The sequence below is a fragment of the Bicyclus anynana genome, chromosome 11 (assembly GCF_947172395.1).
Source record: "Bicyclus anynana chromosome 11, ilBicAnyn1.1, whole genome shotgun sequence".
In the NCBI taxonomy this organism is placed as follows: domain Eukaryota; kingdom Metazoa; phylum Arthropoda; class Insecta; order Lepidoptera; family Nymphalidae; genus Bicyclus; species Bicyclus anynana.
Genome location: NC_069093.1, coordinates 2,477,467 through 2,490,918, shown reverse-complemented (window position 1 = coordinate 2,490,918; position 13,452 = coordinate 2,477,467). Strand labels below are relative to the sequence as shown.

General features: G+C 33.6%; 1 protein-coding gene across 1 annotated transcript in view; it reads left to right on the top strand.

Moving 5' to 3' along the window:
• Window positions 1-13,452, top strand: part of LOC112049522 (poly(A)-specific ribonuclease PARN) — a 62,555-nt gene that overhangs the window by 13,463 nt on the left and 35,640 nt on the right. The gene's annotated exons all lie outside the window — the stretch shown is intronic.

Here is a 13,452-nt window from a genome sequence, read left to right as displayed (position 1 = left end):
TAAGACCTGCCTCGCTAGACGTTACTTTTCTGTCAAAGTATATGATCACCGATCTAATGCGATTATAAAAACTGTCTCTATAGAATTGATGTTAAATAGTTTCAATCGTGTTCGTCGGTTAAAGAGTTCCGTAAAAATACCTTTTTGTGTAATTGAATTGTGTAAAAATCGGGCAAAAACTTCTAGTTTAGTTTAAGATATATACCAAATCTAAGCTCGTTTTCCTCAGAAAATGACAGACAATTTTGTTCGTGACTATTAATGCGATACAGGTCCTTCTATAATTGGTCTGAGAAGAAACGTGAAAGCGTCCGCTCGCCGTCCGGACAAATACAAACTTATCGAATATTTGTTTCATCCGCCGTGGATTCCGCAAACGTATTACCTCGTCATTCAGAACGTCTACTTATAGAGTACTCGTATATTTGTGTTATAAATGAATTCAAAAGTAAATATTTAGATTTTTATATAAACACGATATTCTGATTCTCAACGTTGAGAAAGTAGAAATTAACTTTTTTCTCACTTTCTTAGACAAAAAAAAGCCTTTCTTTGTTGTCTAAGATCGGAAATGTTCTACTTGAAAAGTTTGTTTTTCCATAGTATTATCTCCTATAGAAATCCTGTTTGCTACAGTATACAATAATAGTACAAGGTTTTTCATATTATTGAAAAGCTTGTTGTCTTACGTTCTCAAAGGTTTCATATTAGATCAGATTTTTGGATAACTTATATTTACATACACTACACATAGTAAACGCGTATCGATTTAAAATTTAAGTTTTTATTTCGATGTTAATGTATGTGTTATATGTAAAATTCGTAAATAAGTTTTCTACAGTTTTAGAGATGCTCAAAACTTAAATGTCGTACACGCCTCTCTTAAGTTTTTTAAATGAGATTGATATTTAGTCAAAACCTATAAACATAAATCTCTTTGTAAAAAGAACATACATACCAAGGTTTTCAACATGATTATATCCAGCTTTTATGCTTAAATCTAATTCAGATTTTATACTAATTGCTAGAAGTCTATAAAAGGACGTATTTTATCTTTATACGTTTTTTCCTTCAAACATTAACCGAAGGAACAATATTATTTGCTTCTAAAATGCATGATAAAGTTAATCATATTATAACTACCTATGTTTCGGCATTTTTAAGTTGTATCTCTCTAATTCTGTAATTTTTGTTTATATTTTAGTTGGCTATGAATAAAATTCACTAATAGTTTTAGTTTTTTGACGACTATATTTAGAAAAGTTGCGTGTTTTTTTACATCTTATATATTTTCTTTTTGGCTATAAATCGTGTACAGAAAAATATCAAGATAATTTTCAGATTCCAAGTTACATAAACATATATTTATAGTTTATCTCTTTAAGTCTTTGACTTTTGAAAAGTTGCGTTTTTTCGACAATTTTTTTCTTTTTGATTATGAATCGAAGTGTAATAAAAAAATCAAGATAATTTTCACATCATAAGTTATACGTATTATAGAGTACGTATTGAGTTATATTAGGTAATCTTTTTTAAAGATATATTAAGAACGCCGAACTTACTTTGTTATAATCTTCAAATATATTACATATAGCAATATCTACATACTTCATATGACAATTTTACACGATAGCTAATATTATCATGTATTATTTGTTTCGTATCAATGTCCGGAATCCATCTTGAGAGAAGCACCCGTCTTTCCTTGCCGGAAGTCAGCTAATATCACCTCTCCGATTGTGGCGCCCCCTTGCCGCAACCTAATACCTATGTACAAGTGACCGTAGCGAGCCGAGTGAATGTTCGCCATTAAGCGTCGTTTTTTCACGCCGTTCACAAGTCAGCCATTGTGATCACGGAAAAACAATTTATACCTACATATTAGGTGCATATTTTATATTTTCTGTGTGAATAAACCTCTCCGAAAATGGAGAACGTAAGTGATTTTGTTAAAAGTGAAATGAAAACGTGCACGTTCTCCATCGTCGAGTTCCAGCGGCAGCGGCGGTAGTGATCCTACGAGAAGTCGCAGCGCAGAGCATGTAAGGCTTTGCAAACCGTGAGTTACGTACAGTTTAAATTTTATTACAACACGTCACATTTTCAACAAATCCTATGAATAGAAATAGTGAAAAATACGTGTACAATTACAGACAAAGCGACGGTAGTAACGATTGATCTTGGCTTAAGACGTCTGCAAATTAGTACGAAATTGTTGCAACTTTATGGGAATCTATTTACTAAGGCGAGTCATAAACCTCATGAATTTATTCAAACATCGTTTTAAATACGAGTATTGATATGCCCTTTAAATATATATTTTTATATGCCCTTTGTTACGACTTTTCTTCACTTAAAAGAAAAATGTGGGTACCCACATTTTATCATTCACACCCGGAATTAGTGTGAAAGAAAACGTTTAGAGGTACATAATTACGAAAGAATTGCATTCAAATATACTGGAATGTTCTTTCGCAGCTTTGTAAAACTTCTTAAGTTGCCAAATAGTTGTTTTACAAGAAAGCGTGACAAATATTAGTAGACTTTAGACTTATTACTCCGAAAGGTCATCTATACATACAAGTACAAAACAATGGTGGGTGAAATGATTTTATCAATTTATTTTTACGTGAAATGAAAATTATAAATATGATGTTTTGTATAAAATTCCTCCCAAGTGCAAAGCGATTTTCAAAACAAGGGAGAGGGGGCTAAAAAACTTACACTTGATACACTTACTTCCAGAAACAGAGCAAAACTGTCTTGTTTCTTCAGCGTGTCATTTAAGAACAACATCTATTATACTTACCGATAATTCAAGTATAATAAAAGCACATTGGCGGTTCAGATCGTACTATTTATTTTGACATTGACAGTTTGACATTTTAACAATTACACTTTGACAATGACACAAAAGTTTAGAAACAATTAATATTTTTGATATCATCTGTAACACCCCCACTATATCAAAAATACAAAATCTTAATAAATTTCAAATTATCTCAAGACCAGATATTAATTATAATTTAACAATCCCAAGCTTTTGCATGAACTCATAATGTTTTACTCCCGACAACCCCTTAGTCAATATATCAGCAGGCATACAAGCAGTTGATAGGTATTTAGTTTCTAATATATTACTACTAATCAAATCTTTTATAAAATTATACCTAACATCAATATGTTTTGAGCGTTTATGCAATTGATAATTGCTCGCCAACTTCAACGCACCCTGATTATCATTATACAATATCATTTTGTAACTACAACCTGTTATTTCACTCTCTAAATTCTGTAAGTAAATGGCTTCTCTACATGCTTCAGATAAAGCCATATACTCAGCCTCACAACTACTTAGTGCTACTGTTCTTTGTTTTTTGCTTTCCCAAGAAATAGCAGAACCACATTTTATGAAACAAAATCCAGTATATGAGCGTCTGTCAACAGTATTACTGGCCCAATCTGCATCTACATAACCTTCTAATTGTGGTTTTCCTTGAGAATATCTTAAACAATAATTTTTAGTTTTATACAAATATTTTAAAATTCTCTTAGCATAATTCCAATGTAAATGTGAATAACAATTATTAAACTGGCTTAAATAGCTGACAGCAAAAGCTATGTCTGGACGTGTCATAACAGCTAGGTACATTAAACTACCTATTAACCTCTGATATGGCAATCCCTCTTTCTCACAAATATTAGATTTTTCCAAACTTAACTTTGGCTCTATGGGTGTATAAGATGTATTACAGTTCAACATATCAAACTTTTTTAACAACTGTTCAATATAATATTCTTGATCTAATGTAATAGTATTGGAATTCTTATCTACCTTAATGTTCATCCCTAAATACTGCTTAACTTGACCTAAGTTTTTCAATTTAAATTTTTGACTCAAAGCTTTTATAAGGGACTCAGACTCAGTTCTATAATTTGAAAATATGATGAAATCATCGACATAAATCCCAATAATAGTTTTCTTATTGTTACTATGATTTTTAATAAATACACAAGGTTCTAATTTGCTTTTGTTATAACCTAAGCTGCACAACGTTTCTTCTACTCTATGATACCAAGCTAGTGATGACTGTTTTAAGCCATATACAGCCTTTTTTAACTTTAACACTTTATTTGAATTGTTATGACTCGGAAAACCTTCTGGCAAATGCATAAAAATGTTTTCCTTTAAATATCCATTAAGAAAAGCTGTGGTAACATCCAAATGAGTAATGTTCATATCTAATTGTACACTTAAAGCAAACAATAATCTTAAAGTAGAATGCCTAATCACTGGTGAAAAAGTTTCTTGATAGTCTATACCAGCCTTTTGTGTAAAACCTTTAGCGACAAGCCTAGCCCGATATCTCACTTTATTATCACAATCAAATTTCTTTCTCAAGACCCATCTACACTGCACTACACTCTCACTATCTGGAGTATCGACAATCTCCCACACTTGGTTGTCTTCAAATGACTGCAACTCTTCTGCTATTGCCTGTAACCACTCTTGTTTCTCAGGACCATTAATAGCCTCTGCATAAGTCAACTCCTCTTCTCCTATGTACGTAGTACATATACTAGCATAGCCATACCTTGATGGTTTCTTTCTGGCCCGTCTCTCTGAATTCTCAAAATCCATTGCTGCTTGTGAAGTGCCAGCTGTATTCGTGCTTTCTTTATCTGAAGATATGTGCTTGGGCTCCTCATCTTTAAAACTATGTGTGTTATCATCTAGGCCATCCATATATTCAGACTCGCTTGAACTAGACTGATTTAGTAATTCAGACTTCACCACTGATTCCTCTATAGATTCCCCCACTGAATCTGTGGTTTCTACAGGTATGGTGACTGTCTCACACTTTTTAGGTTTCTCTAGTATTACCACATCTCTACTGCTTGTCACAGAATTTTTTACAGGATCATAAATTCTATAACCTTTTATATTATCACAAAATCCAACTAATATGTGCTTTTTTGATTTTCTGTCCCATTTAGTCCTTTTCTCCTTCGGGACATGCACCATTACGGGACTCCCAAATATGCGAATATGTGCCAAATTCGGTTTTTTACCAGTCCATAATTCATATGGAGTCTTTTCAATACCTGAAGCTACTGATCTGTTCTTTAAATAGACAGCTGTGTTTGCAGCTTCTGCCCAAAACTTCTTTTCAAGGTCAGCTTCGAAAAGTAAGCATCTCGCTCTCTCCACTATGGTTCTATTTGACCTCTCGCTAAGCCCATTCTGTTCCGGAGTATACGGATTTGTTTTTTGATGAATTATTCCTTCTTTTTTTAAGAAATCTTCAAAATTATTACTGCAGTATTCACTGCCATTATCTGATCTTAGTATTTTTATTTTTTTATTTTGATAGTTCTCCACCAATGACTTGAATTCTATAAAATGATTTAACACATCACTTTTTGTCTTCAAAAAATATATAAAGGTCATTCTAGTGTAATCATCGATAAATAAAAGAAAATATCTTGCTCCACCTATAGACTTAGTCTCCATGGGACCACATATGTCAGAGTGAATAATCTGTAATATATCTGTGGCACGTGAGCCTGTGGGGAATGGTAGCCGTGATTGTTTTCCCTCGCAACATATTTCACAACTTGACTTAGTTATTGTAAATACATCCGGGTATTCTAAACCATCCACTAATCCACCACGTTTCATCTTATTCATATCATTGCTGTTTATATGTCCAAGTCGCCTGTGCCATGTATCACCATTCACTGTAGTTGAAGCGATTAAACAATTCTGTGTTTTCAATTTCACTTTGTAAACACCATCAATTAGTTCTGCTTTAGCAACTAATTTGCCTAATTTATTCCTTATTAGACATTCGTTGGATACAAAATCAACACTGTTTCCATTTTTTATCAACTCACTGACTGATAATAGGTTAGTTGTCAGACTAGGAACACATAACATATTTTTCACTGTTATGCTATAGTTATAACTTGTAATTATATCCACATCCCCTGAGCATAAAACTGGAACTTTTGATTTATTAGCCACTATCACTTCTGGTAAACTTGAAGAATAAATTGGATTCTTCAACCAGCTTTCATTAGCGGTCATGTGCATGCTTGCACCTGAATCGATATAAAAATCACTCTTACTGAATCCTCCACTAAGAAAAACAACATTAAAAGCGTTGCTCTGCTTTTTATTCTCTGTATTCTTCTTTAAAAGTGGACACTGAGTACGAAAATGCCCATTTTCCTTACATCGGTAACAAATAATTGTTTTTGTGTTTTGAGTCGATTTCAACGTGTTCGAATTCGAGCCGACGCCATATTTGCTAGTGCTGCCACCGTCGTAACTCGATTTCTTGTTCTTGTGCCATTTTGCTGCCAACGCCGCGTTTCTTTCAGTTTCGTTACTGTCTGACGTTTCCATGTCAAGTAACTTAGACTTAATTGAATCGGCTGTTATTTGAATGCCTGAATGTTCAATTGCCATAATCATAGGCATAAAGCGCTCTGGTAATCCGGCTAACAATAATGAACCGACCCATTCGTCGTTGATGGCGAATCCGGTGCCGCTCAAACGTTGAGAAGTTTCCACTATTTGAGTCACATAATTCGTCATATTTTCACTATTTTCTAATCTTATAGAAATCAAATGACGTAACAAAGTAATCCTCCGCGAAAATCCTGAATCGTCGAACAATGAACGTAACTTTGCCCACAATTCCTTCGTGGTCTTTGTTTCTTTTATATGCACAAATAATGATGAATCGATCGTTAAAATCATTTTTGCTCGTGCTTTTGCATCTGCCGATATATCTACAGCATCAGTTCCCTCCGTTTTCAGGAACTTGTCCGCGCCTTCCAACACTAATAGGTTTTCAACTGCGAACGCCCAATCGTCGAAATTCTCACGCCCTTTTAGCTTAGGTACGTTAGTGAGATAACTGGAACTCATTTTTAACTCGCAAAACACAAAATATTAACACTTTATACTGTAATATTGGAAAATTTTACGCGCTGCCCATAACCTATAATAAAAGCACATTGGCGGTTCAGATCGTACTATTTATTTTGACATTGACAGTTTGACATTTTAACAATTACACTTTGACAATGACACAAAAGTTTAGAAACAATTAATATTTTTGATATCATCTGTAACATCAAGCTAACGTAACGAAAACATTTTTACATTTTAAGACGGATGTTTAAAAAAAAAAAAAAATTTGAGATTGAAATATGTGGACCATCAGATATTTTTAAATGGTGTTCATATCTTCAGACCATATCGTATACCTATTTCAGTTTTAGTTTCTACTCATGCAGCGTTTCAGAAATAAAACGTACACTGTGTATGTATACTCAATACCTATTAACTTTTGCTACACAGGTATACGTAATGTTTATTTTAGAACTGGCGCAATACAGTTTTGTCCATTTTGGTTTTGGTACCAAGACTGAACCAAACATTCCGACCAATCCTAAATCTTGACTTAACTTAACTGAACGCAACTGATGAAAAGAAAAAAACCGCTTTCGCCTATGCAACCAATTTTGCACCGCATATTTCTAGGACTCGATTAGCACTGAAGTTTAGACAAACAGCAGCTACTTCAGCTGGCCTAATTGACATTCGGTCTATAAGCACCTAAAAACCTTTGCAATAACAACGAATTGGGTTGCACGATTCCAAGAAGTCGAGGAACAAGTGTACCTTTTCTAGATTACACCCTTCAGACTGTAAGTCGGTCCTGATACTGACACAATACCTCGGGATTGTCGGCATAACTTGGATACAAGCAACGTAAAGTCTTTGTAGGAGTCGTATGTGCTTAACGCTATGCAAAACACTTGAGCGACATCTTCTTAAACGTAAGAGGTAAAGCAATGCTAATCTCATATGGACTGGACTGACCCTTTCACAATAAGGACTTTACAGTCCTTATACATTAGTAACATTAGGATGGATAAACAACTCCAAGAAGTCTGTGCTGACTCCGATACTTTGCCTCGAGTTTCTTGGCAAACTGGGACGCAAGACGCAACGCAAAGTCCCCTTGTCGGAGTCGAAGTGCTTAACGCTACGCAACAGCGCTTCAGCAACAGCTTCTTAGTCGCAGGTGGTCTCTCTGACAAATATCAATCTCTTAAAGAGAGGCTGACCTTTGCGACCTGTGTGTGTTGGGCCACAGTCCTTCGAGCAGCTAAGTCAACAGGTTACGTTTACAACACGCCTGTTGCACTGCCTAGGACGGATAAGCAGGCTACACAGTTGGACAATGCAATACTACAACCGACTGCTGCCGATAAGTCAACATAGGTGTAGCAGGGCGACTATTCTTATACCGTTGTGCCCAGATATAGATTGATAGGTCAAGAATACCTATAGAACACTTATCAAAATAGATCCGGCAAAACACCTATTGGCCATGCCAACACACACTCATATTGGCTTTTAGATGTGGATTGAAAACGCAATTCAATGACATGAAATTCACGATGTCTTGGACGAATGACTCGCATGGTACGCACACCACAAGAAATTGTACTGCGATATTTTATCAGCATTGTCGATTGCAAAGTGCTTAGATGCTTCTTCAGATCTATAACCTATACGTGGATTGCTTATATAAACAGAACAGAATTATCTAACAGTCACATCAGGTCCTAACAAAATTAGACAAATAAAATATTTATATAATAGCTCAATATTTCCTGGACGGGTTTAATACAGAGTTGTCCTCTCGAGTCAGCAAACTTAGTCAGAATGATTTTTCTTTTTGACGTGCGACAGCTATATTATTTCAAGTGTGAGACACGCCCAAAACAAGCGTCTTGTGTAGGAACTACTCATGCTGAATGGCCTTTCGAGAGCAGATGATCAGGACTAGTAAGCCTTATACACAACAACACGTTATGTGTACTAAAGAAGCACAACTGGTTGTCTCTTCCACCAAACCTCATCATACACGGCCACCGGAATCATTCCAATCATTTTAAGTGAAAAGCTATTAAATTTAAAAATTTTAAATCTGGCGAACACACACACACCACGAAACAAACAGATGCACATGCCCCAGTGATTCAAGATTGTAACTACTGAGCCTCACCGATTTTGAGTGACTAGAAATGTTGATCGATGACCTGATCAAGGGCAGCAGTTATCAATATCCAGCCGGCGCTACCGCTACAATCATATGATAAAGCCAGTTTGAGACGGATGTAAAGAAATGGTGTATCCCACAAACCATTGAATTTATATTCTACAATGTTGGACAAATAATTTGCTATCTGTCTTGGATGACAAAAGTATGCCAATACAGAAATCGGTACCTAATATAAAAAAAAAAAAAAAAAAAATTACTAATTTGACTAGTAGGTGAGATGGGCTTATATTAATGCTTCTTCATGTTGGTATCAATACCCAAAGCTATTTCAGTATCGGAAGAGAAGTTAATTTGGTATCCTGAACTTACCACCGTATTATATAGTTTTACTGATCCTGACAAAATCAATTATTTCTACACCCAGCTTAGCAAGGGCTTTTTCACTGTTGAGCATGGATTGTTATAATTTTATCAATCAAGATACTAGTACAATGAACAGCAGTGACGTGCACCTCATACATGCAAAGGATTCGCTTCTACCGGACTCATTTACCGTCATCATAATCAGCCGGGCCTGCCTACTTATGGGATATGGAGCTTGAATCCACCATGCTGCTACAGTGAGGTCTCACTACGAAGTCATCAACTATTGGAGAAGAAATATTGCACTTAAATTAAAATTCATTTATCGCCAGAATGATTAATCTAATGATATTAAATTACATTTCGATGTGGCACAATCTGTCTGATGGGTTGTGGTAAGTAGATTACTTATAGGTACATATCCTAGTTCCTGTGCGTGTCATGTTGGCTAACATATTTGGACTTTAAAGTGCAGAGTATCATGAAGAAGAGTTTTGTTGGATTTTCATCCTCCGTATAATCAGTAAAAAATCCAAGTATGGTTTATGGGTTTAGGCAACTGCTTTGTATTGCTGTAACTGAATGGCAAAACATAACTAATTTATTAATATTAGGAGCTATGTTACGCATGCATCTTGAACAATAATAGGTTAAATAAAAATTTTTTTACAAGATCTGTAAAGCAAATCAAATTTCATCAGATTCTATCCATTTCTAGAAATTCGGACGGATTTGGAAGTCAGATTTAAGTACATTTTTTTAAAAATTACTAACATCTAGAATTCTAGAAAATCACTGATTATGAATCCTAAAATAGGTATACATAACTGGTTTACCTAGTGCCACTATCAAATTCCTTAATTTTAAAGTCCTTAGTTTAAAAGTCAATATACATATTAAGAGTATATTTCTTCTTCAAAATTGAGAATTTTCATTTATTCAAAAATACTTTTCAGTATAATTCACATTAAAGCGTCAACCTTGCGAGCACCAGGTGATAACAAACACTTCACTCAAGATGGATTCCGGACATTGATACGAAACAAATAATAGAGAGTTTTAACTACCAATAAAACTTACCTATTATTTTTTCATCAATGTCCGGAATCCAGGTAAGGCCTACCTGGTGCATCATGAGTATAATAATGGCGAACATTCACTCGGCTCGCTACGGTCACTTGTACATAGGTATTAGGTTGCGGCAAGGGGGCGCCACAATCGGAGAGGTGATATTAGCTGACTTCCGGCAAGGAAAGACGGGTGCTTCTCTCAAGATGGATTCCGGACATTGATGAAAAAATAATAGGTAAGTTTTATTGGTAGTTAAAACTCTCTAATATTGTTATATAAAGCGTGAGTATAGAATGTGCTTTGGTGGATTTGTGTTTTTGCATGTTACTTGGTGGTGTGTTTTGCTTTTTTTATAAGTTAAATGAGGGTAAAGGTGCAAGCTCAAACTAAGAGCACACTTCAAAACCGCGAATGTGAAACTAGCTATTTTACAAAAGAAACTTTATTAGTGCATAGATTTTGATCGTTTTCCTTGATTTTAGGATGTGACTTGCTATATTTTACACACAAGTGCGTTTTAAAGCATATACTATCGGTTTAAATACCCTTTTTTCCTGGTTTTTTTTTACATACGTGGTTTTGAATATACGAGACATTAAGTTTGGTGTTCCTTGATTTTATATCATAAAAATAATTTGATGCTTTTCTGCACAGTGGCGAAGTTAGGAAAAATATTTTTAAAAATGTTTTTTTTTTATAAACGTACTATATTTTTAGTTAAGTGATTGAAAGCTTTTACTGTTATTATGTTTAAATCAATTTAATTGGTTTCCACTTATACGTAATATGTTTTGCGCTCAAAATTTTTGATTAGGGTAGGCAGGCCATGTTCTGAATGATTGATGAATCTTTTTATCCATAAAGCTTTAAGTTTTATATGTGTGTGTGTGAACATTATAGTTAGTCTACTTTTGGAAGTTTATTTGGCTTTGGATGTAGTGGATAGCGGACAGTTGACAGACAGTATGTTGGTGTGTAAAGCTAAATTAACGGTCCTTGATCAAACGAGCCTTCATTTTTTACACACAAACGCGTTTGATATTTAATGTTATCACTACATCCAAAGCAGTGGCTTGCATAAGGTTTTTAACTAGGGTTAACACGTACAAATTATTCAAAGTGGAAAATTCGTTCTTTAGTACAGATTCGTAATGATCCCCTAGGGTAGAGTGCATGCCGCTGATCTAAAGCCAAACAGACTTCCCGTAATTGATGGATATGATGACTACTGTATCACAGTTTAATTTTAATAAAGTGATGTCATTTGACAGTCTAATGATAATTTCAGTACTTTCTGCACAGTTTGAATATTACTAGTAATACACTATAAAGCATAGACAAGTTAGCGCGAACTTAGAACAAACCTAGTACCTAAAAAAAATGTTTTGGATCATACACGATTTGTTGTTCGATAAACAAATAATTGACAGCCTATTTTTTTGCATTCCAAGTATGAATGATGATTTAGGCTGATTCCAGACACTCGTATTTAGTGATTGATCACTCTTCGATAAAACTTTTCGGGTGGCGTGGCTACCTTTGTACGTATTTTTTTTTTAATCAACACTGCATTGAATTTTAATCATTATTTTTTAATTAGTTTCTATTTTGTTTCAATCATTCTAAATTGATTTTGATATCTGACAATAGGGAATATGCATGTGATCAGAATTAACACTAGACATTGTTTCATATATTTTTATTGGTACATATATTATATAATATTTTTAATTCATTATAAATATTATTGGTTATATTCAATACTTACAACAATAAATCCTTAATTTATTCAGTTTCAATTACAAATTTTAGTTATAAAAAGTGATGCGATTGGTCCTTACGAAAAATGACGTAACTATATTATTTAACGTTTGTGATGTAAATGTAGATACGCGATGTTTTGAATGACAATTCAAAAAGAGAGAAAGAATTCAGAAAGAATTCAAATATGTCAGAAATTTTAAATGTTTATTTTTTAGTAATTTACAATATAATTGCTTCTCTCGAGATTTAGTTAACTTTTACATTTGTAATGTTAAAAATCTACAAGTAATATATAAAAAAAAAAGATTTCGTTGAATTGATAACCTCCTTCTTTTTTGAAGTCGATTAAAAAAGAATACGAGTACATGCATATTCCTTGTTGTAACTATATTTTTGATTGTAAATCTTATTTTTAATTTTTTATTATTAGTTTGTTTCTAAGACGGAATTAGCAATGTGACTCTAGCTGAGTTTTTTAAAAATTAAGCTTGCAAATGTTATTATTGGACTTTGAAGTGTTTATGATTTATACTTAGTGTTATTTTTCAATAAACTTTTTTTATAATTTTCAATTGTTTTATTTCATATGAATCTTTTGTTAGAGTCATGTTGCTCATGCGTTAATTGAACCTATTGTACTGTCCTATTGAATGATAGAGCTAATGAATGATGGGATCGTTGAATGAATGAAGTCTATACTAAAACTGAAACAGAATCAAAAGGCTAGTTGACACTTTTTTTTAATGGTCTTAATAATTCATTATCGTTTTACTAGATTGAATTTTTTTTCCGTGATTACATGAAAATTTTAGTTTTTAAATATGTTAGTTATATTAAGAAATGGCCCGCGTTTCTTCATATATGAAGAAACCGCCTCGTTGGTCTTTGTATTGCTAAATCGTTAGCTTTAGCGTTTTATGTTCTTTGCTAAATACTGTAAGATTGTGACGTAACCCGCATGTCAGATCATTAGATTTGTAATATGGGAAAAACAAAATTAAGTACAAATAATTTTGTGCGTTTATGTCTAAACTAATAATGAAACAATGTTAAATTTAATGTAAAAAAGTTAAAATATATGACTTATCTATCTATTTTGATTGCTTTTGAAATTTATAAAGTTATACTTAGGTACTTATTTTTATTACAAACATCTCGAAAA